The sequence below is a fragment of the Ovis aries genome, chromosome 15, assembly GCF_016772045.2.
Source record: "Ovis aries strain OAR_USU_Benz2616 breed Rambouillet chromosome 15, ARS-UI_Ramb_v3.0, whole genome shotgun sequence".
NCBI classification, from domain to species: domain Eukaryota; kingdom Metazoa; phylum Chordata; class Mammalia; order Artiodactyla; family Bovidae; genus Ovis; species Ovis aries.
Window position 1 is genome coordinate 52,560,036 of NC_056068.1, and position 21,918 is coordinate 52,581,953.

General features: G+C 40.9%; 1 non-coding gene across 1 annotated transcript; it reads right to left on the bottom strand.

The window, feature by feature from the left end:
* Positions 1-17,160: 17,160 nt before the first annotated feature.
* Positions 17,161-17,233, bottom strand: TRNAE-CUC (transfer RNA glutamic acid (anticodon CUC)). Its single transcript has one exon. It is a non-coding gene; the product is annotated as a tRNA-Glu (tRNA).
* Positions 17,234-21,918: the final 4,685 nt, after the last annotated feature.

Here is a 21,918-nt window from a genome sequence, read left to right on the forward strand (position 1 = left end):
TTTGTTGTAGACAGCATATAGTTGGGTTATCGGAGAAGGCAATGGCACCCCACTCCAGTACTCTTGCCTGGAAAATCCCATGGACGGAGGGGCCTGGTAGGCTGCAGTCCATGGGGTCGCTACGAGTCGGACATGACTAAGCAACTTCACTTTCACTTTTCACTTTCATGCATTGGAGGAGGAAATGGCAACTCACTCCAGTATTCTTGCCTGGAGAATCGCAGGGATGGCAGAGCCTGGTGGACTGCCGTCTATGGGGTCGCACAGAGTCGGACACGACTGAAGCGACTTAGCCGCAGCAGCAGCAGTTGGGTTATGCTTTTTTTTTTTTTTTCCCCATTAGGCCAATCTGTCTTTTAATTGGTCTATTTAGGTCCTTTAGGTTAAGGTAATTATTGAGCTTCCGGGGTTGCTTGGTGGAAAAGACTGCATGTCGACACAGGAGACCCAGGTTCGATCCCTGGATCAGGAAGATCCCCGGGAGGAAGGTATGGCAACCCACTCCAGTATTCTTGCCTGAAAAATCCCATGGACAGAGGAGCCTGGTGGGCTACAGTCTATAGGATCACAAAGAGTTGAACATGACTGAGCACGCAGCACACGATTACTGACATTTTTTTTTTGATTACCGACATATTAAGGCTTAAGTCTGACCCTTTATTTTATTTGTGTTTGTTCTCTCTGTTTATTATTTGTCTGTTTTCTTTTCCTTGTCTTTCTGTGCTCAACATCATTAGTCATCAGGGAAATGTAAGTTAAAACCACAATGAAATGTTGTTATGCCATCACCAGAATGGCTAAAATGAAGAAGAATAAAGACAACAAGTGTTAGCAAAATTGTAATCAGAACTCTCACGTGTTGCTTGTGATAGTGTAAAATGGCATAAACACTTGTGATAAAGGTCTGACATTTTTCATGAAATTAAATATACACCTATCCTATGACCCAGTTTTATTCCTAAGAATTTACCCATGATAAATGAAAACATTTATACCACAAAAAGATTTGTACAGCAAAGCCCATGGCAACTTTATTTATAATATTCCCAAATTGGGAACAGCCCAGGTATCTACCAGTAAGAGAACTGATACAGTGTGATATATTCATACAATGAAATACTGCTCAGCAGTTAAAATGGACAAGATGTCCAAGGATGATGGGGCCACTAGCCAAGAGAGGGAACCCACAGTGGTATGATCTCTCTTGGCTCCAGCCCCACTCCTAGACAAGAAAGTAGCCCCTCAAAGAGCGTGTGGCCAGATTCTATATGCAATTGGTGAAGCTAAGGGAGTACAGGCACTTAAACATTAACTATCAACTAATCCTTATGTCGCTGATATGTTGTTGTTCAGTCGCTAAGTTGTGTCCAACTCTTTGAGACTCCATGGACTGGACTGCAGCATGCCAGGCTCCTCTGTACTCCACTATCTCCTGGAGTTTGCTCAAGACTCATGACCATTGAGTCAGGGATGGTATCTAACCATCTTATCCTCTGCCACCTCCTCCTGCTGCCTTCACTCTTTCCCAGCATCAGGGTCTTTTCCAATGAATCGGCTCTTTGCATCAGGTGGCCAAAATGCTGAACCTTCAGCTTTAACACTGGCCTTTCCAATGAATATTCAGGGTTGATTTCCTTTCGGATTGACTGGTTTGCTCTCCTGGCAATCCAAGGGACTCTCAATAGTCCAGCACCACAATTCAAAAGCATCAGTTCTTTGTTGCTCAGTCTTCTTTATGGTCCAACTCTCACAACTGTACATGACTACTGGAAAAGCCATTACTTTGACTATATGGACCTAATCTACAATTAATTTTTGTGTATAGGACTAGTCCACAGAGGTTGGGAAGAAGGAAGTGAGAATTGGAGCTGGAACAAGGAATAACAATCAAAATCAGGCTCTGGGCCAAGAAATTAAGAAAGAGACCAGATAGCATGGACAGACATATACAATGGTAGGTTTCAGAACAGATTACAAAAGTTATTGTGAGTCATCAATGGAAGTACTGTTGTTTAAAAGCAAACAAAACATTTAGATAGCTCCAGGCTATCAGAGGTTGGATTACATAAGGCCCTGTCCCAGAGAGGCTGTAATCAATAAATAAATATGTGATAGGGAAAGTAACTCAAATGACCTGGTTCCTATAAAAGATGAACTCAGTGCTTTAGCCTGAGAAAGGTTCTAGTATGAATTGGAAGGATCTAGGCTGGGAAGTTGGGGATCTGAATTCATGTCCTGTGTTTATCACTGTTGATTTGAGAATATGAGCTCCTTTGTGGTAGGTAATGTATAGTTTGATCTCTGGATCCCACCTAGCCTAGTACCTGGTGCCAAGTAAGTTCTTAGGCTGTCAATATTTGTAGAATGAATGAATGACTCATTAATTGAATGAATAACTAAATGTATGTCCTTTAACAGTGACCTTTACTAGCAATCTTGACCATAAAGGGAAATATTGGGTCTCAGTTCAGTTCAGTCACTCATTTGTGTCCAACTCATTGAGACCCCATGGACTGCAGCATGTCAGGCTTCCCTGTCCATCACAGACTCCCATAGTTTGCTCAAACTCATGTCCATCAAGTCAGTGATGCCATTCAACGATCTCATCCTCTGTCATCCCCTTCTCCTGCCTTCAATCTTTCCCAGCATCAGGGTCCTTTCCAATGAGTCGTTCTTCCAATCAAGCGGCCAAATATTGGAGTTTCAGCTTCAGCATCAGTCCTTCCAATGAGTAGTCGGGACTGATTTCCTTTAAGATTGACTGGTTTGATCTCCTTGCAGTCCAAGGGGCTCTCAAGAGTCTTCTCCAATACTACAGTTCAAAAGCACCAATTCTTTGGCACACAGCCTTCTTTATGATTCAACTCTCACATCCATACATGACTACTGGAAAAACCATAGCTTTGAGTAGATGGACATTTGTTGGCAAAGTAATGTATCTGCTCTTTAGTATACTGTCTAGTATACTGTCATAGCTTTTCTTCCAAGGAGCAAGCATCTTTTAATTTCATGGCTGCAGTCACCATCTGCAGTGATATGATTTCCATTGTTTCCCCATCTATTTGGCATGAAGTGATGGGACTGGATGCCATGATCTTAGTTTTCTGAATGTTGAGTTTTAAGCCAACTTTTTCCACCCTCCTCTTTCACTTTATCAAGAGGCTCTTTAGTTTCTCTTCACTTTCTGCCATAAGGGTTGTATCATCTGCATATCTGAGGCTATTGACATTTCTCCCAGCAATCTTGACTCCAGTTTGGGCTTCACCAAGCCCAGTATTTTGCATGATATCCTCTGCATAGAAGTTAAATAAGCAGGGTGACAATATACAGCCTTGATGTACTCCTTTCCCAATTTGGAACCAGTCCATTGTCCATGTCCAGTTCTAACTGGTGGTTCTTGACCTGCATACAGATTTCTCAAGAGGCAGGTCAGGTGGTCTGATATTCCCTTCTCTTGAAGAATTTTCTACATTTGTTATGATCCACAGAGTCAAAAGCTTTGGTGTAGTCAATAAAGCAGAAGTATATGTTTTTCTGGAACTCTCTTGCTTTTTTGATGATCCAACAGATGCTGGCAATTTGATCTCTTGTTCCTCTGTTTTTGCTAAATCCAGCTTGAACATCTGGAAGTTCACTGTTCAAGTACTGTTGAAGCCTGGCTTGGAAAATTTTCAGCATTACTTTGCTAGTGTGTGAAATGAGTGCAAATGTGCAGTAGTTTGAACATTCTTTGGCATTGCCTTTCTTTGGGAATGGAATGAAAACTGACCTTTTCCAGTCCTGTGGCTACTCCTGAGTTTTCCAACTTTGCTGGCATATTGAGTAAGGCAATTTAACAGCATCATTGTTGAGGATTTGAAATAGCTCAACTGAATTCCATCACCTCCACTAGCTTTGTTCGTAGTGATGCTTCCTAAGGCCCACTTGACTTCACATTCCAGGATGTCTGGCTCTAGGTAAGTGATCACAGCATTGTGGTTATCTGGGTCATTAAGATCTTTTTTGTATAGTTCTTCTGTGCATTCTTGCCACCTTTTCTTAATATCTTCTGCTTCTGTTAAGTCCATACCATTTCTGTCCTTTAGTGTCTAGGAATCTCCAGAGGAGGCTTGGATCAACACTGGCCTGCTGCAGGATCAGGGGCACTGCATACAACAGTGCAAAACACAAGTCCTTTTGAAGGAGGTCAGGATTATCTTCATTACCCCTACCATAATTTGGCCTCAGGAAAAACAATAGGAAAGGGACACAACCCCGCCCATCAACAGAAAATTGGATTAAAGATTTACTGAGCATGGCCCTTTTCATTATAGGGGACTGGAATGAAAAAGTAGGAAGTCAAGAAATACCTGGAGTAACAGGCAAATTTGGCCTTGGAGTACAGAATGAAGCAGGGCAAAGGCTAATAGAATTTTGCCAAGAGAATGCACTGGTCATAGCAAACACCCTCTTCCAACAACACAAAAGAAGACACTACACCTGGGCATCACCAGATGGTCAATACCGATATCAGATTGATTATATTCTTTGCAGCCAAAGATGGAGAAGCTCTATACAGTCAGCCAAAACAAGACCAGGAGCTGACTGTGGCTCAGATTATGAATTCCTTATTGCCAAATTCAGACTTAAATTGAAGAAAGTGGGAAAACCACTAGACCATTCAGGTATGACCTAAATCAAATCCCTTATAATAATACAGTGGAAGTGAGAAATAGATTCAAGGGATTAGACCTTATAGACAGAGTGCCTGAAGAACTATCCACGGAGCTTCGTGACATTGTACAGGAGACAGGGATCAAGAGCATCCCCAAGAAAAATAAATGCAAAAAAGCAAAATAGCTGTCTAAGGAGGACTTACAAATAGCTGAGAAAAGAAGAGAAGCAAAGGAGTAAAGGAAAGATATAAGCATCTGAATGCAGAGTTTCAAAGAATAGCAAGGAGAGATAAGAAAGCCTTCCTCAGTGATGAGTGAAAAAGAAATTAAGGAAAACAATAGAATAGGAAAGACTGGAGATCTCTTCAAGAAAATTAGAGATACCAAGGGAACATTTCATGCAAAAATGAGCACAATAAAGGACAGTAATTATATGGCTCTAACAGAAGCAGAAGAGACTAAAAAGAAGTGGCAAGGATACACAGAAGAATTATAAAAAAAAATATCTTCATGACCCAGATAACCACGATGGCGTGATCACTCACCTAGAGCCAGACATCCTGTAATACAAGGTCAAGTGGGCCTTAGGAAGCATCACTATGAACAAAGCTAGTGGAGGTGATGGAATTCCAGTTGAGCTATTTCAATTCCTAAAAGATGATGCTGTGAAAGTTCTTCACTCAATATGCCAGAAAACTTGGAAAACTCAGCAGTGGACACAGGACTGGAAAAGGTCAGTTTTCATTCCATTCCCAAAGAAAGGCAATGCCAAATAATGCTCATACCACCACACAATTGCACTCATCTCACACGCTAATAAAGTAATGCTCAAAAGTCTCCAAGCCAGACTTCAACAGTATGTGAATTGTGAACTTCCAGATGTTCAAGATGGATTTAGAAAAGGCAGAGGAACCAGAGATCAAACTGCCAACATGTGATGGATCATCGAAAGAGTTCCAGAAAAACATCTGTTTCTGTCTTATTGACTATGCCAAGGCCTTGACTGTGTGGATTGCAATAAACTGTGGAAAATTCTGAAAGAGATGGGAATACCAGAACACCTGACCTGCCTCCCTAGAAATCTGTAAGCAGGTCAGGAAGCAACAGTTAGAAAGGGACATGGAACAACAGACTGGTTCCAAATTGGGAAAGGAGCACATCAAGGCTGTAAATTGTCACCTGCTTATTTAATTTATATGCAGAGTACATCACGTGAAATGCTGGGCTGGATGAAGCACAAGCTGGAATCAAGATTGTTGGGAGAAATATCAATGGCCTCAAATATGCAGATGACACAATCCTTATGGCAGAAAGTGAAGAAGAACTAAAGAGCCTCTTGATCAAAGTGAAAGAGGAGAGTGAAGGTTGGCTTAAAGCTCAACATTCAGAAAACTAAGATCATGGCATCCAGTCCCATCACTTCATGGCAAATAGGTGGGGAAACAATGGAAACAGTGAGAGACTTCATTTTCTTGGGCTCCAAAATTACTGCAGATGGTGACTGTAGCCATGAAATTAAAAGACACTTACTCCTTGGAAGAAAAGCTATGACCAACCTAGACAGTATATTAAAAAGCAGAGACATTGCTTTGCCGACAAAGGTCCATCTAGTCAAAGCTATGGTTTTTCGAGTAGTCATGTACGGGTGTGAGAGTTGGACTGTAAAGAAAGCTGAGTGCCGAAGAATTGATGGTTTTGAACTGTGGTGTTGGAGAAGACTCTTGAGAGTCCCTTGGACTGCAAGGAGATCCAACCAGTCCATCCTATAGGAAATCAGTCTTGAATATTCATTGGAAGCACTGATGCCGAAGCTGAAACTCCAATACTTTGGCCACCTCATGCGAACAGCTACCTCATTTGCAAAGACCCTGATGCTAGGAAAGATTGAAGGTGGGAGGAGAAGGGGATGACAGAGGATGAGATGGTTGGATGGCGTCACCTACTCAACAGACACGAATTTGAGTAAAGTCCGGGAGTTGGTGATGGACAGGGAGGCCTGGCATGCTGCAGTCCAAGGGGTCACAAAGAGTTGGACACGATGGAGTGACTGAAATGAACTGAACTGAACTGTTGTAACTTATTATGGATTCCCATAATATTTGATCATAGTACATAAAACTCACAATGTGTATTTTTTAATCTAAAATATTGTTCCAAGGATTTTGTTGACAATTTCAGTTGCTACTGAAAAGTTTCTCTAATGGATATTAATAAGGTAAAAAAAAAAGTTTAAACATGTGACTCGACAAAGTTTATCTAATTTTAAGCTTTATTGTCAATTAAACAAAATTATTTGAAAATGTTGATGACTGCATAATTACTGATTCTTCTAAGTGAATGTAAGAAAAATTTTTATGAATTATGTTATCATCCATGAACTGTATATTTCTTTTATTGAATATTACTGTCCACCAATAGGACACCATTAAATTCAGTCATCTTTGACTTTTTATCAACATTCAATCATTGCTCAAAAATCCATAGGTTTTGAGCAAAAGAATCCTGACATTTGATGTTCTGGAATAAGCTTACAATGATGATAGAAATTAGATGGATGATTGCCTGGAGTGGAATGCAGGGAAAATTGACTATAAATGGGCGTATGGCAACTTTCTGGGGTAATGGGTATATTCTCTATTCATGAGTGATTGGGGTGGTTGCATAATATATTTGTCAAAGCTCCTCAAACCATACCCTTAAAATGTATGCATTTTATTTTATGTAAAAAAATGCCTTGATATAGTTAAGAAGACTTTGTATCTTAATAAGTAACTGATTTAATGTGATCTATAACTTTGAAATATTTAGACTTACATTATGTGAATCCCATTGTGTTTTTGGCCTGGACTCCAGGGATATTGCCTTGGTTTCCAGTGAGAGTACCTGGGCAGATGGTGATGCTGTTACTGAGATGAGGAAAGCACAGGAGGGTTAGGTTTGATGGGGGCAGGGTTGCATACAACTGATACTGGCCACACCCATCACAAAAAGCACTGCTGCTCCAAGCCACTTTGCTGTCCTAGCTGGCTGGACTTTCCTCTGGGACCCTCAGATCCTTCCACTCTCCAGCATCTAAAGAGTTAATACCCAGCACAGCGATGGCCTTCAAGATACTGATCCCAAACCTTGGGGACCTTTGGGGGCTTGTGCCCTAAATATTTTAGTAGCACTGCTCTTGGGATTGGGCAAGAAAGCATGTAAATCAGAGTTCATTTTGGGAAATATAAAATTAGAGATGACTATAAGAGATCCAAGTGTAAAGGAGTTCACTGGTGGCCTAGTGGTTAATAATATGCCTTCCAACGTAGAGGACTTGGATTTGATTCCTGGTCGAAGAACTGGGATCCCACATGCCGCAGGGAACTAAACCCTTGTGCCACAACTAGAGAGTCCATGGGCTACAACTAGGGGGAAGCCTGAGTGCTACAAGTAAGATCTGACGCCGCCAAAAAAAAAAAAAAGATGTCCAAGAGGAAATAACAGCACAATATTATGCAAATGGATAGAAGTTGAGAACAGAGTTCTGGGCTGGAGATGGGAATTGTTGGCTCTCTGTTGCCAACAGACTTGAGTCCAAACTCCCTTGTGTTTATCATCCAGCTCTCACCTGTCTTCCCAGGTCCACCTCCCAGCCAGGACCCCTGCCACCGTGCTGCTTCCTGATCCCTCTGTGTTCTAGGACATTCTGTTCCTGGACCCCTGCTTGGAATACTCTAGCTCGTCTTCTCCACTGGCCACCCTCCTCCCCCTCATCCCTCAGGGCTCAGCTGACATGTCTCCTCCTCCGGAGGCCTTCTGCTCCTTGTCTACACTCCATGGCCCTCCACATAGAGGAGAGTACACTGCCTTTTATACTTCTGTTTAGATCCCTGCCTTCTGTACTACGAAGTCAGCTCCTCCAGGTCAGGGTGGTGTCTGGTGGCTCTCTGGGCCCAGGAGATGTGATGAAATCTTCCAGTAAATATTGAAGGAATGGATGGTAACACAGAGTCCCAGTTGTTGGCACCACAGCTGTACTGTCACTGTGAAACCTCTGCACATGTTGAACCACACATTTAGACAAACAGAACTTGCTCTTCTTTAAAGAACAGGCTGTTTAAAGGCAAAGACCACTTTTTCCACATCACACCTCACTCTCTCACAGATTGAGAGTGAAGTCGCTCAGTCATGTCCGACTCTTCGCGACCCCATGGACTGCAGCCTCCCAGGCTCTTCCGCCCATGGGATTTTCCAGGCAATAGTACTGGAGTTGCCATTTCCTTCTCCAGGGGATCTTTTCAACCCAGGGATTGAACCCAGGTCTCCCGCATTGTAGGCAGATGCTTTACCGTCTGAGCCACCAGGGAAGTCCCACGGACTGAGAAGGAGCCCACAAATGAAAAGAATGGAAGAGCCTGGTCAGATGAAATTGACTCTCAGCCTGGACTCTCAGGAGCTGAATGACCTTGGGGTAAGTTACCTAACCTCTCTGAGCCTCAGGTTTCTCAGATGTTAAGAATGGAGATATCAATACCTACCTCATAAGGTGGATGTGAGGACTGAATGAAATAGTTTATATAAAAGCATTTGGTGGTTACCAGAGGCTGGGAGCAGGGGGCCTGGTAATTATTATTAGTGGGTACAGAGGTTTAGTTTGGGATGATGGAAATGTTTTGGAAATGGATCATGGTGATGGTTGTGCCACCATGTAAATGCAATAATGCCACTGAACTGTATACTTTTAAAAAATGGTTAAAATGGTACATTTTATATTATATATATAATAAAAATAAACAAATAAATGATATACTGAGTAAAAGAAGTCAGACACACACACAAAGCAGGTCCCTCGTACCTAGTAGATGACCTGTGTGTCTGAGTTTCTTTCTTCTCTGCTTCTGGATTTCTCTGCACCTGGGTTCCGGGCCTTGGCCCAGAGGCAGGATGAAGGAGTGCAAAACCGGTGTCGGGGGAGGAAGTGATTAAATGTTGAACGAAGATCTGGTAGTTGTGGGGTCAAAGCCAGGATGGCTCGCTGGGAGGGCGTGAGGAGGCGGGCTGCCTCCCTGCCTGGAAGGAAGAGGATGTCCGGAGGTCAGGGATGACACTAGTGTTTGTGGCCATGGGAGAGAAGTGAGATAGCTAAATTAAGGAGGAAAGCTGGGTGGGAATCTCAGGATGTCCATACTGGCCTGTGTGGCAAAAATAAATGCTTTTCTAAGTAAATACATACATGAACAAAAGAGTACAGATTTTTTTTTTTTTTAAGTCTCCAAATCCACCTTCTTGCTTCACTTTACCAAGGACAAGGGCAGCATAATAAGCTGAGAAAGGAACAAAGAGATTTCTAGATTCTGGCTGCTATGGGGAAATTACAAATGAAGTCTGACGCTATCTTTGTTTCTTTTTCATTATGAAAAATACCTTGCCTGACATGGGCACCTTGCCACCATTGGGAGAACCGTGAGAATCCAATTTGTTCCCAAAACACTGTCACAGGAAAGTGAGGTCACAAGGAATCACAGTTTTTCCCCAGGGCAGCCCAAACCAAAAATAAGTGAATGAAAAAATGGGAAATAAATAATGTCCCCAGAAACACTGAAATAGGAATCAGAGCACATGGTTTCTGGCCTGATGCTTTCACATCCTAGCTGGCTACCTGGGCAAGTCATTTCCCCTTTCTGTACTTTAGCTTCTATCTTTAATATTCTATGAGTCTAGGATATACTTAAAAAATTTTTTTATTTTTTAAATTTATTTGATTGTGCTGGGATTTTTAGTTGTAGCATGTAGGATCTAGTTCCCTGTGCAGGGAAGTATGGACCAGAAATGGATCAGACTGCTCTGAGCTTGCAGTCTAAGGGATAGAAAGGATGATGTGGCGGCAAGGCAAAAGGGTAAATAAACGATCATACCAGCAGGGGCTATGAGCCTGGGGACTGAGTGTAGGCAGTGCGGTAGAGATGCAGAGCAGGCAAGTCTCACATAGCTTGCAGAGGCCAGGTAGGGCTTCCAGATGAACAATCCACTTGAGGGACAAGTAGAAGGTCACCAGGCAGATAAAGGGGGAAACAGCAGAATAGCAAATGCAGAAGTGTATGACCCATCACAGGAGCCGAGTGTTCTGCATTATAGTTCTTCAGGAAAAGACATCCCAGAGTTTTGGAAATGATTAGGTCAGAGAGTCTCAAATCTGAGTCTGTGGACCCCCTTGAGCCCAATAGATGTATTTTTAGGAGCCTGAGATGTGTCTCTGAGATCTTCTAAATGTTGCATTTTATTTTGGCAATGATCCAGACAAGTTAATATAAATGTGTTCTGAATTGGCTAAAAGACCCCCACCTGCCTTGCCATTTTGGCATTCACTTTATGTTTGTGGTCACTCTAGTACCCAATCATGCTATGTGAATTGTAGCCTGGCCAGGAAAATAGGGAGGTGGACTTACTGTAAATGATGTTTCTGTGCAAAGTGAAAGTCACATGCGGTCTTGGTATGCTGTCAAGATGAAGATTTTCCAGGAGTTTGACCAGGGAAGCATGGTGGTAGATGGCATAGTAATACAGTGCAATGGGTACCAGGCTCAAAAGAACTGTGCCCCAGTCAGGTTTCAAACAGCTGTTTAATTTCAGCCAGACAACATCTTCAGTCACATTAAATTGAAGTGTATATTTGAATTTTGTAGGTTTTATAGTTTTATTTTCTACATGTTTTTGTTTAGAGTTGTAGAAGAGCCATAAGCATAGGCATATATACTGTGTTGTGCTTATAAATATGTAAGTGGTATTAAAATTAAAATAACTTAAGTCAACTTTGGGGTGAGTCTGTGAGAATTTTAAACAGAGGCCCCACCTATTCATTACTTGAATTTGAGAAACATTCTGTTAGCTCCTTAGTGTACATTCTCATCCACCTAAGGTCAGAATGACCTCCAAGAAGATGAACCAACAACCTATTATCATGTAGTTCCAAGAAAAGGTGCGCAGGGCCTCTAGGAGGCAACTGCATCTTCCAGGGTTAGGCACATCTGACATTTCCTTTACCGTTTTCTGCTGCCCTCAATACGTATACCTTCCGCTGCAGCCGTGCTTCTGGGGTTGATACCTTGGTGATGACTACTGAGTAATTTGGGTAAAGTCTTTAAGTTCTCCAAGCTTCAGGTCAGGCTAATAAAACCTTACCCCTCAGGGCTGTTGTGAGGATTAATTGAGCAGGTGCTTGGAATACAGTAACAGTTATTCTAATAGCTACCATTAATACTAAAAACATTTCCTACTTTATCTCATCTAATCTTGCCAACCAGTCTACATGGAGATTTTTTTTGTTTTTTTGTGTTTTTTTGGCTGCCCTGGGTCTTAGCTGTGGCTTCTAGGATCTTCGATCTTCATTGCAACATATGGGAAATTTAGTTGCAACATGTAGGATCTAGTTGTCTGACCAGAGATTGAACCCAGGCACTCTGCATTGGGAACATGGAGCCTTAGCCACTGGACCACCAGGGAAGTCCTTGCATAGACATAGTTAATCTCAATCTTATAGGTCAAGAAACAGACTCACGGAGATGAAGGGAATTTGCTCAAACAGCAGAACTGGAGTTCAAATTTAACTCTCAGACATGCAGATTGCCTTAGTTTATGACCATTGCCCCAAATACGCACACCCTGCAAACCCCACCTGTGTTAATCCTGCCTGCTGGTTGAAAAATTCTTACTGGAGTTAAATTCTCCTCCTGTGTGCTCATACCTTCAGCTTGGCCTCATGAATTGTAGGAATTTAATCTAGTTTTGTACTATACAGGGTCAGTTTACCCAGGACACACCCATTGAGGGTGGGAGATGGGGACAGATTATCCAGAGTCTGGGAACAATCAAACATTCTCTGGCTCCGAGCCCTGACCTAGTGAAGTCACCTAGACCCAGAGCCCCTTCCCAGAAAACCTTCACCACTCCTTTCCCTTGGCTGGGTTCCCAGGGGCTCACTTGGTGTTTGTTATACTGAATGGAATTGAATAGAGCCAGGAGACTTGGGCTCCAGTCCCTGACCTTGACTACAGTATCTAATCTGGGCAAATCATTTAAACTCTCACATTTTGTGTAATGAGGGTAGGGGTATGGGTGAGGGAAATGAGTGCTTGGGGAAGTCCTACCTAGCTTCAACATTCTATGATTTCTGAAGTTGTTTTGTTGGAGTATCAGCATAAGGCCTGTGGCCAGGTTAAGTTTTTTGGCATTTGCTGTAATAACATTTATTGTAGTATATCTTCGTGAATCATTGCAAGAAGGGGAAAAAATGAATACTGAAAACAAAACTTAGCATAGTCTTATTTGCCTTCCAGGGAATGAATGCCATATTCATTAGTAGAGAAAAGATTGTATATGTCTAGAAAAATACCACAACAGCCTTTGGGGATATAAAAGGTGAGTCTTTCTCCATGGTCAGGGAGTTAAGATCACACTTGCCTCCCTGCTAAAACACCAAAGAAGAATAGGGAGAGGGGAAATATATGAAATTTAAAGAGAGAAAAAGAGCCTACAGAGAGATGTAGCCAGTGGAAAAGAATCTTCTGATACAGATGGCTATTAAAACTTTGTGCTCAGTCACTCAGTCATGTCCAGCTCTTTGCCACCCCATGGACTGTAAACCACCAGGCTCCTCTGTCCATGAAATTTTCCAGGCAAGAATACTGCAGTAGGTTGCCATTTCGTACTCCAAATAAACGTTTGGGGGAGTGATATTTGACATTCAATTTCTTTCTTGTCTGTGATGTAATTGCTCCCCATCACCTGTATTTCTTTAGTAATAGCCATGTGTTAATACCGTCTTGGGAGAAAAAAGGACAGGAAGGAGGGTGTTGGTGTCCAGCATGGGGCAAAGGGCATCAGGTATAGAACAGCAAGGACCAAAGGCAGTGGTCAGAAGCAGGACCCAGTAGAGCTGCTAAAACAGCCCAGTGCAACTGGGACTGATGGAGAAGAAGGTAAGACACCTTCCCAAACCCTTGGAGATGTGAAAGAGGGATCTTCCACAGTATATGGCATGAAGAATTGATTCATTTCATTTTTTATTCTTTAACATTTTATCAAGATGTAATTGACAAATGATAAACTACACTGGGCTTCCCAGGTGGTATTAGTGGTAAAGAACTTGCCTGCCAATGCAGGAGATGTAAGAGAGGCAGATTCCATCCCTGGGTAGGGAAGATCCTCTGGAGGAGGGCACAGCAACCCACTCCAGTATTCTTGCCTGGAGAATCCCATGGACAGAGGAGCCTTGTGGGCTACGGTCCATAGGGTTGCATAGAGTCTAGCAAAACTGAAGAAACTTAGCACCCACTCAGGCAAACTACACATACTTTAAGTTTATAATTTGATAAGTTTGACGTATGACATATGTGTTTTGAGATCATCATCACAATAATGAACATTTCCATCACCTCCCCAAATTTCCTCATGCCGCTTGGCAATCCCTTCCTCTGACACCTTTATGCTTTCCTGGGCAATTCTTAGTCTGCTCTCTGAAACTATAGATTAGTTTGCATTTTCAATATCTATTTATTCCTGACTGAACCTTGGCAGTTTGTGCCTTCAAGGAAATTGTCCGCTTCATTCAAGCTGTCAAATATATTGATACAAAGTTATTAATAATATTCTTTTAATGTCCTTTCAATAACTGTCGAATCTGTAAGGATGTCACAGGTCTCATTCTTGATAATTTTGTCATCTTTCTTTTTTCCTCATCGGTGTATCTAGAGGTTTATTGATTTTGTTGATCTCAAAGAACTTTCTTTTGATTTTGTTCACCTCTGTTTCTCTCTTTTTGATGTCATTGATTTCTGCTCTTAATTTTTTTCACTTCCTTTGGGTTTAATTTGCCTTTCCTTTTCTTGGTTTTAGATGGAAAAGGACATAATGAGACCTCTCTTTTTCTTATGTATATATATATATACACACACATAATATATATATTACATACATTATATATATTAAATATATATATCCAATGCTGTACAGTTCTCCCTAAGCACTGCTTTGGTGTGCTACTGCTACCCTGCAAATCTTGATATTTTGTATTTTCATTTCCTTTCAGTTCAAAATAATTTCTCATTTCTCTTTTGACATCTCTTTTGATCCATGTGTTATATAGAAGCATATTATTTGGTTTTCAAATACTTGGGAGATTTTTCCAGAGATCTTTCTATTATTGACTTTCAGTTTAATTGTATTGCATTCAGACAGCATGCTTTGTGTGATCTCAGTATAGTTTTAAGTTTATTGAGACTTGTTTGACAATCCCAAATGCAATCAGTCCTAGGAAATGTTCCATATGAACTTGAACTGAATGGATATTCTGTTATTTGGGATGGAGTATACTATACATATCAATTAAGTATTTAATATTATTGTTTAAATCTATATTCTTTGATCCTCTTCTGCCTATTCTCTTTTTCAGTTATTTAGAGAGGGAAAGTGAACTCTAATTACAATTGTGGATTTGTTTTTACAGGCATATCAGTTTTTGTTTCATATTTTAAAACTTTTTTATTATGTTGCCTTAATTAAGTTTAGGATTGTTATGTCCTCTAGATCAGGGGTGCCCAATGTATCTAATGCCGGATGATCTGAGATGGAGTTGATGTAATAATAATAGAAATAAAGTGTACAATAAATGTAATGTGCTTGAATCATCCTGAAACCATCCCCTCCCCTCCACCTCCTCTGACCATGGAAAAGTTGTCTTCCACAAAACCAGTCCCTGGCACCAAAAAGGTTGGGGACTACTGCTCTAGATGAACTAATGCCTTTATCATTATGAAATGATCCTCTTTGGTACTTATATTAGTCTTTGCTCCAAGTATTCTACTTACTTATCTGTATAGAGTATCTGGGCTTCCCTGGTAGCTCAACTAGTAAAGACTCCACCGGAAATTCAGGAGACCCTGGTTCAATTCCTGGGTCAGGAAGATCCCCTGGAGAAGGGATAGGCTACCCATTCCAGTATTCTTGGGCTTCCCTGGTGGCTCAGACAACAAAGAATTAGCCTGCAATGCGAGAGACCTGGGTTTGAGCCTTGGGTTGGAAAGATCCCCTGGAGGAGCGCATGGCAACCCACTCCAGTATGCTTGCCTGGAGAATCCCCATGGACAGAGGAGCCTGGCAGGCTACAGTCCATAGGGTTGCATAGAGTTGAACACGACTGAGCGACTAAGCACAGCACAGCACAGCAAGTAGAGTATCTATCTGTATTCTTTTTCCTTTTGCACATCTTCTTTGCTCTTCTTCTGCCTTCTTTTGGTCTAATTACATTTTAAAAAATAATTCTGTTTTATCTCCTTTGTTAGCTAATAGGCTTTAACTGTTTTGTATCTTAGTGATTGCTTTAGTGTTTAGACTATAAATCTTTAGATTTTTTACAGTCAATATTTTACCATTTCACATATAGTCTGTGTGAGATAATAGAAGCTATATGTTGGTCTCTGCCCCTAGTTCCTGATACAGAACTCCTAGAATCTTTGTAACTTCCTAAGTGATAAGAACACTAGGGTCATCTCTTGTTCTAATTTTGGTCTTTGACCACCTTTCCTGACACAGAGTTTGTGAAACTCCTGTAATTTCCTGGGTGATGGGAGTGCCTTTTGTTCCAATGAGGTGACTCTGGTTGGACTCCTGGATGAGGGCTGGTCGCCAGAAAGACCAAGCCATAATTGGAAGCTTGGAATTTTCAGGTCCATCCTCTTGAAAAGAGGAAAGGGCTGAAAACAGAGTTGATGATCAATCATGCCTTTGTGATGAAGCCTTCACAAACTCACAAGTGTGGGGTCCAGAGAACTTCCGGGTATGTTCTGGGAGAATGGTGCACCCAGAGAGGGCATAGACCTCCGTGCCCCTTCCCATCTGCCTCACCCTGTGCATTGTCTCCATCTTGGTGTTCTCCTGTTTCCTTTACCATCTACTTCAATAAAATGTTCAATGTAAGTCAGTGTTTCCCTGAGTTCTGTGAGCAGCTCTAGCAAATTAACTGAACCTTCTCAAGGAACCCTCTGATTTATAGCCAGCTGGTCAGAAGCCCAGGTGATGATCTGGATTTTTGATTGGTATCTGAAGTGTGTGTGAGGGGCAAGGAGCAGTCCTGTGGGACTCTCTTGGTGTTTGAGAATTGCTTGTTGATGTGGTGGAAAGCCTCTGCACATTTAGTGACCAGAAGTGGTCTGTGTGAATAGTCAAGGAAACACACAGAAGAGAAACACTGCAAGGAAGAACTAGGTTTTCTCCGACACAGAAGACACACCAAGGTTTTTCTAGTACAATACAGGAATTGTAAAATAGTGTATTTTCATTTCCTTTCTCCTGCCCTTTGTGCAATTGTTCTCATGCATTTTACTTTTACATATGTTATAAACTCTACATTACTTTGTTCTTTTTGTTAAATGGTTCAGTTTCTTTAATATTTATTTTTATTCTATTTATTTATTTGGTTGCCCTGGGTCTTAGCTGTGGCATGGAGGATCTTTAGTTGAGCATGTGGGTCTAGTTCCCTGACCAGGGATGGAACCTGGACCCCCTGCATTGAGAGTGCAGAGTCTTAGCCACTAGACCACCAGGGAGGTCCCTATTTTCTTTTAAAGAAATACAGATAATGATAACTCATATATTTTCCCATGCAGATACCCTTTCTTGTGCTTTTCATTCCTTTGTGTAAGATTCATGTTTTCATCAGGTATTTCCTTCCTGCTAAAAAAACTCCTTTAGCATTTCTTTCAGTGTTTGTCACCTGGTGATGAATTCTTCCAGTTTTCCTATGTCTGAAAACTTCTTTATTTTGATTTTTTTTAAATGGTGTTCTCACTGGATATGGAATGCTACTTTCACATTTTTTTTTCAGTACTTTGAAGATCTTACTGCACTATAGTCTCACTTGAATTGTTTCCAATAAGAAAACTGTTGTAACCCTTATCTTTACTCTTTTGAATGTAACTTGCCTTTTCCTCTAGCTGCTTTCAGTATTTTCTCTTTATCACTGATTGTGAACAATTAAACTGCGATGTGCCTTGTTTTCTTCATGTCTCTTCAGCTTGACATTCACTGAGTATTGTGTTCCAAATCTGAAGAAAATTCAGCAGTTATTTTTTCAAATATTTTTTCTGTCTTCCTCTTTGTTCTGTTCTTTGGGGACTCCAATTACGTGTATGTTAGACCAAAGTTGTCCCACATTTAACTCATGTTCTTTTTACTATTCTTAACTCACTTTTATCTCTATTTCATTTGTATAGTTTATATTTCCATGCCTTTAAATTCACTAATGTTTTCTTCTGCTATATTGAATCTATTGTTAATTCCATCCAGTGTATTTATCATCAGTGACATTTGAGGTTTTTATCTCTAAAGGTTATATTTGTGTCTTTTTTATGTCTTCCATGCCTTTACTTTCTGAACATATGGAATACAGTTATAACAACTGTTTTAATGTTCTGCTCTGTTAATTCAAACATCTGAGTCAGTTCTGGGTCCATTTCAATGGGTTGATATTCTTCTCATTGAAAGTGACATTTTCCTGACTGTTTATGGCACTACTGAGCCAAGACCTTCCTGATTGCTCCACCCAATGTCGCATTAAATATAAGTTTTCCTAGTCTGGCTGGGGAGAAGGCAATGGCAACCCACTCCAGTACTCTTGCCTGGAAAATCCCATGGATGGAGGAGCCTGGTGGGCTGTAGTCCATGGGGTCGCTGAGAGTTGGACATGACTCAGTGACTTCACTTTGACTTTTCACTTTCATGCATTGGAGAAGGAAATGGCAACCCACTCCAGTGTTCTTGCCTGGAGAGTCCCAGGGACGGGGGAGCCTGGTGGGCTGCCGTCTATGGGGTCGCACAGAGTCGGACACGACTGAAGCGACTTAGCAGCAGCAGCAGCAATATGTCTCTAGCACTCACATATTAAACCATCAAACTATACTGCCTTACCATATATTTTATGTGTTATTATTTCCTTATTTTTATGATGAGTTGCTATTAAATCTATAATGTGGTTTATAACCAGTGGCAATTTAGAACAGAGAAAATTTAATAATTAAAAAAACTGAGGACAGAGAATAAGAGAATGTGAGGTCATATGAATCACCTGATAACAGTAATTATTGCTAACATTTATCAAGCACTTTTTGCAGGCTAGACAATTGGCTGAATGCTCTCCATACATTACCTATTTCATTCTCACATTCTATTCAGCAAATAATCTCCGTTTTACAGATGAGGAAACCAAGTATGAGAAAGATTTAAGTTAAGTAGCTGTATACAATCCCACAGTAAGATCGCAGAGCTAGGCTGTAATATACATTTAGGCCTGTCTGACTGCTAAACCTATGCTTTTTACCACTCTGTTAAATTGCCTGTTTTTGGAGAACATGGAATGACTATAGATAGATAGATAGATAGATAGATAGATAGATAGATAGATAATGCAGGATCCCTGCCCGCTCAGAGTTTAATTTTTATTTTTTAAAGTTTATTTATTTGTTTTTGCCTGAGCTGGGTCTCCATTGCTGTTCTTGGGCTTTCTCTAGTTGCTGCAGTGGAGGCTACTCTTCACTGAGGTGTGTGGGCTTCTCGCTGCGGTGGCGTCTCTTGTTGCAGAGTGGGGACTCTAGGGCACAGAGGCTTCACTAGTTGCTCACACAGGCTCAGTAGTTGCAGCATGAGGACTTAGTGCCCCACAGCATGTGTAATTTTCCCGAACCACAGCTCGAACTTGTGTCTCCTGTGTTGTCAGGCAGATTCTTAACCACTGGACCACCAGGGAAGGCCCCTCTCAGAGTTTAAAGTTTAACAGAGAAGGTAGGCATGAAAAAAGTTGCATTCTACTACATTATACATTCTTTTAGTCAGGACCTTCTTGATTGCAAGTGACAGAATTCCAATTTGATCTAGCGTAGCAAAAAGGGGAAAAAATTTTCTAGGTAATCATGATGAGCAGAGCAAGAAATCAGACACGCCCTTCAGATGGCTGAACCCAGAGTGTGGAATCTCCCCAGAATTCTCTCACTCTGTGACCCTTGTCTATTTCTTACCCCCTCCTTCAATAGTTTGTTATTAAAAATTCAATATACAGAAAAGTTGAAAAATTTGTACATATATATACTACCACTTAAATTTTACAGTGGTTAACATTTGCTGTATTTAATTTATCACATATCTGTCCATCCATTTCTGTTTATTTTGCATCTAGGACTTTTCTCAGATTAGCCTCTGCCTTGATGGCTTAAATCCCCATCTCATAATTTACAGTTTTAATTCTGTAGTTCCAGTTCAAAAACTCCTATGGCCAGACTCAGATTCATCTAACTTCGGTTGTACACCTGCCCCATGGACAGCGAAGGTATAGTGTAATAGGCAGCTCCCATAAGGACTACATGGTGGGTATGGAGGAGGGCCAGGAAACAGAGGCAAACAGACAAAGCAATAGAGATGTGATGAGTGCAGTGACTCAGGGAAGAGCAAGGGACTGTGGGGATGCAAAGAGAGGCACCGAATCCAGCTGAGATCGTCAAACTGTGGCTTTTTTCTCTTTTTCTTTTTAACATTTGTTTATTTGGCTGAGCTGGGTCTTAGTTGCAGCACCCGGAAACTTTTAGTGGCAGGATGTGGGATCTAGTTACTTCCCTGACCAGAGATCGAACCCAGGATCCTTGCATTAGAAGCATGGAGTTTTAGCCACTGGACCATCAGGGAAGTCTGAAAACATGTCTTCTTTCAAAGGAGGTGATTCCTGAAATGAGCCTTAAAGGACATGGGAAGATGAGCACTGGGAAAAGGCTAGATGCTAAAGAGATCATGGAATGCAAAGTGCAAAGTAGTGAGAGAGTTTGGGGAAGTATAAACTAAGAAAAGAAAAATAAAATGATTGCACAGGTGTGCCCCAGTGTTGAAATACTTTATGGTGCTGGAAAAGTGAGCTTGCTCTCAAAGCTATGGTGTGCATGTTAGTAGATTGAAATTGGCCATTGCAGGAGGACTTATACCATTGAAATCAGCAATGGCTTTCTGTTTTTCTTAGACTGGTTACACATTTACCAGCGCCACTGATCCCAGGCTATAAAAACCTGAAGATGATTATTATTAAATCTTCTGATGTCCTCTGGTGTAGGCTAAAGTATTTCTATTATAAAAGTTTGTCCTGAAGATTCTGTTTCTGGCCTTGAATTCTCTCTCTTTGATGTTCTATTCACTCATTCACATCATGAGCCTGCCTACGTGGTCCTGTGCTTGTGCTGGTTGCTGCAGATAAGTGGGTAGTTGCTGACACCACCAAGAAATCATGGCCCCGGCTGTTAAATACCCCCAGAGGCCTAGGGCCGGTGCCATTATTCTTGTCTGGACTTCACAGAGAATTTTATCAGGAATGAAAGCAGGCAGACTGTTATCAGGATAGAAAGATTTCTTAGCTTGTGGGATTAAAAAAAATAATAATCTGATAACATTGATGGAATCCAAGCTGGCTCCAGGGTACCTCCTGTCTAGATTCCACAGGTGATTACAATAGAGGTTGGCTAACTTTCCTGAGTCCACATGTAACTACTCTCCTATTCAAAATGTTCTTTCCCTGCTGTGGTAGATTCAGACTATCTTCACTATCAACAATTATTTATTGAAGTACTCACTGAACTATGCTAATGACACTTCCTGCCCTTACAGAGTCAGGACCCATTTAAAGATAGATGAAGAAAAATAAAAACAAATATAATTAAGAATAGTACTTGGAGACTCACAAGAGGGAAAGGAAGCATTGTGTGCCTCTATTCTGTGTGTTGTGTTTTTTTTTTCTTAATGTTGTTGTTTTAGCTTTTAATGTCATTTTCAAAAAGTGTACATATTGCTTTATACAGTTGCTTTTAAAATCAGTTAATAGAATAAAAGAGAAGAAATAAGGTATTTGTTCATCTTTTATAATTATAAAGATAACATAATTACTCTTACCAGCCTCTTTGTTTTTTTGTGTGGATTTGAATTACCATCTTGGGTGAGTTACTTTCAGGCTGAAGAATTCCTTTAGCATTTCCTTCAAAGTGGGTCTGCTGGCAAAAAAAAAAAAAAGAAAAAAGAAAAATTGTCTTAGCTTTTATTGATCTGGGAGTGTTTTTTTCACCTTCATTTTTGAAAGCTTTGCTGGATGCAATTTTTTACTTTCAGCACTTTGAATATATCTTCCCACTGTCTTCTGGCTTCCACTATTTCTTACAAGGAATCAATTGTTAATTTTACTGGGGCTTTCTTGTACAAGTTGCTTGTGTTT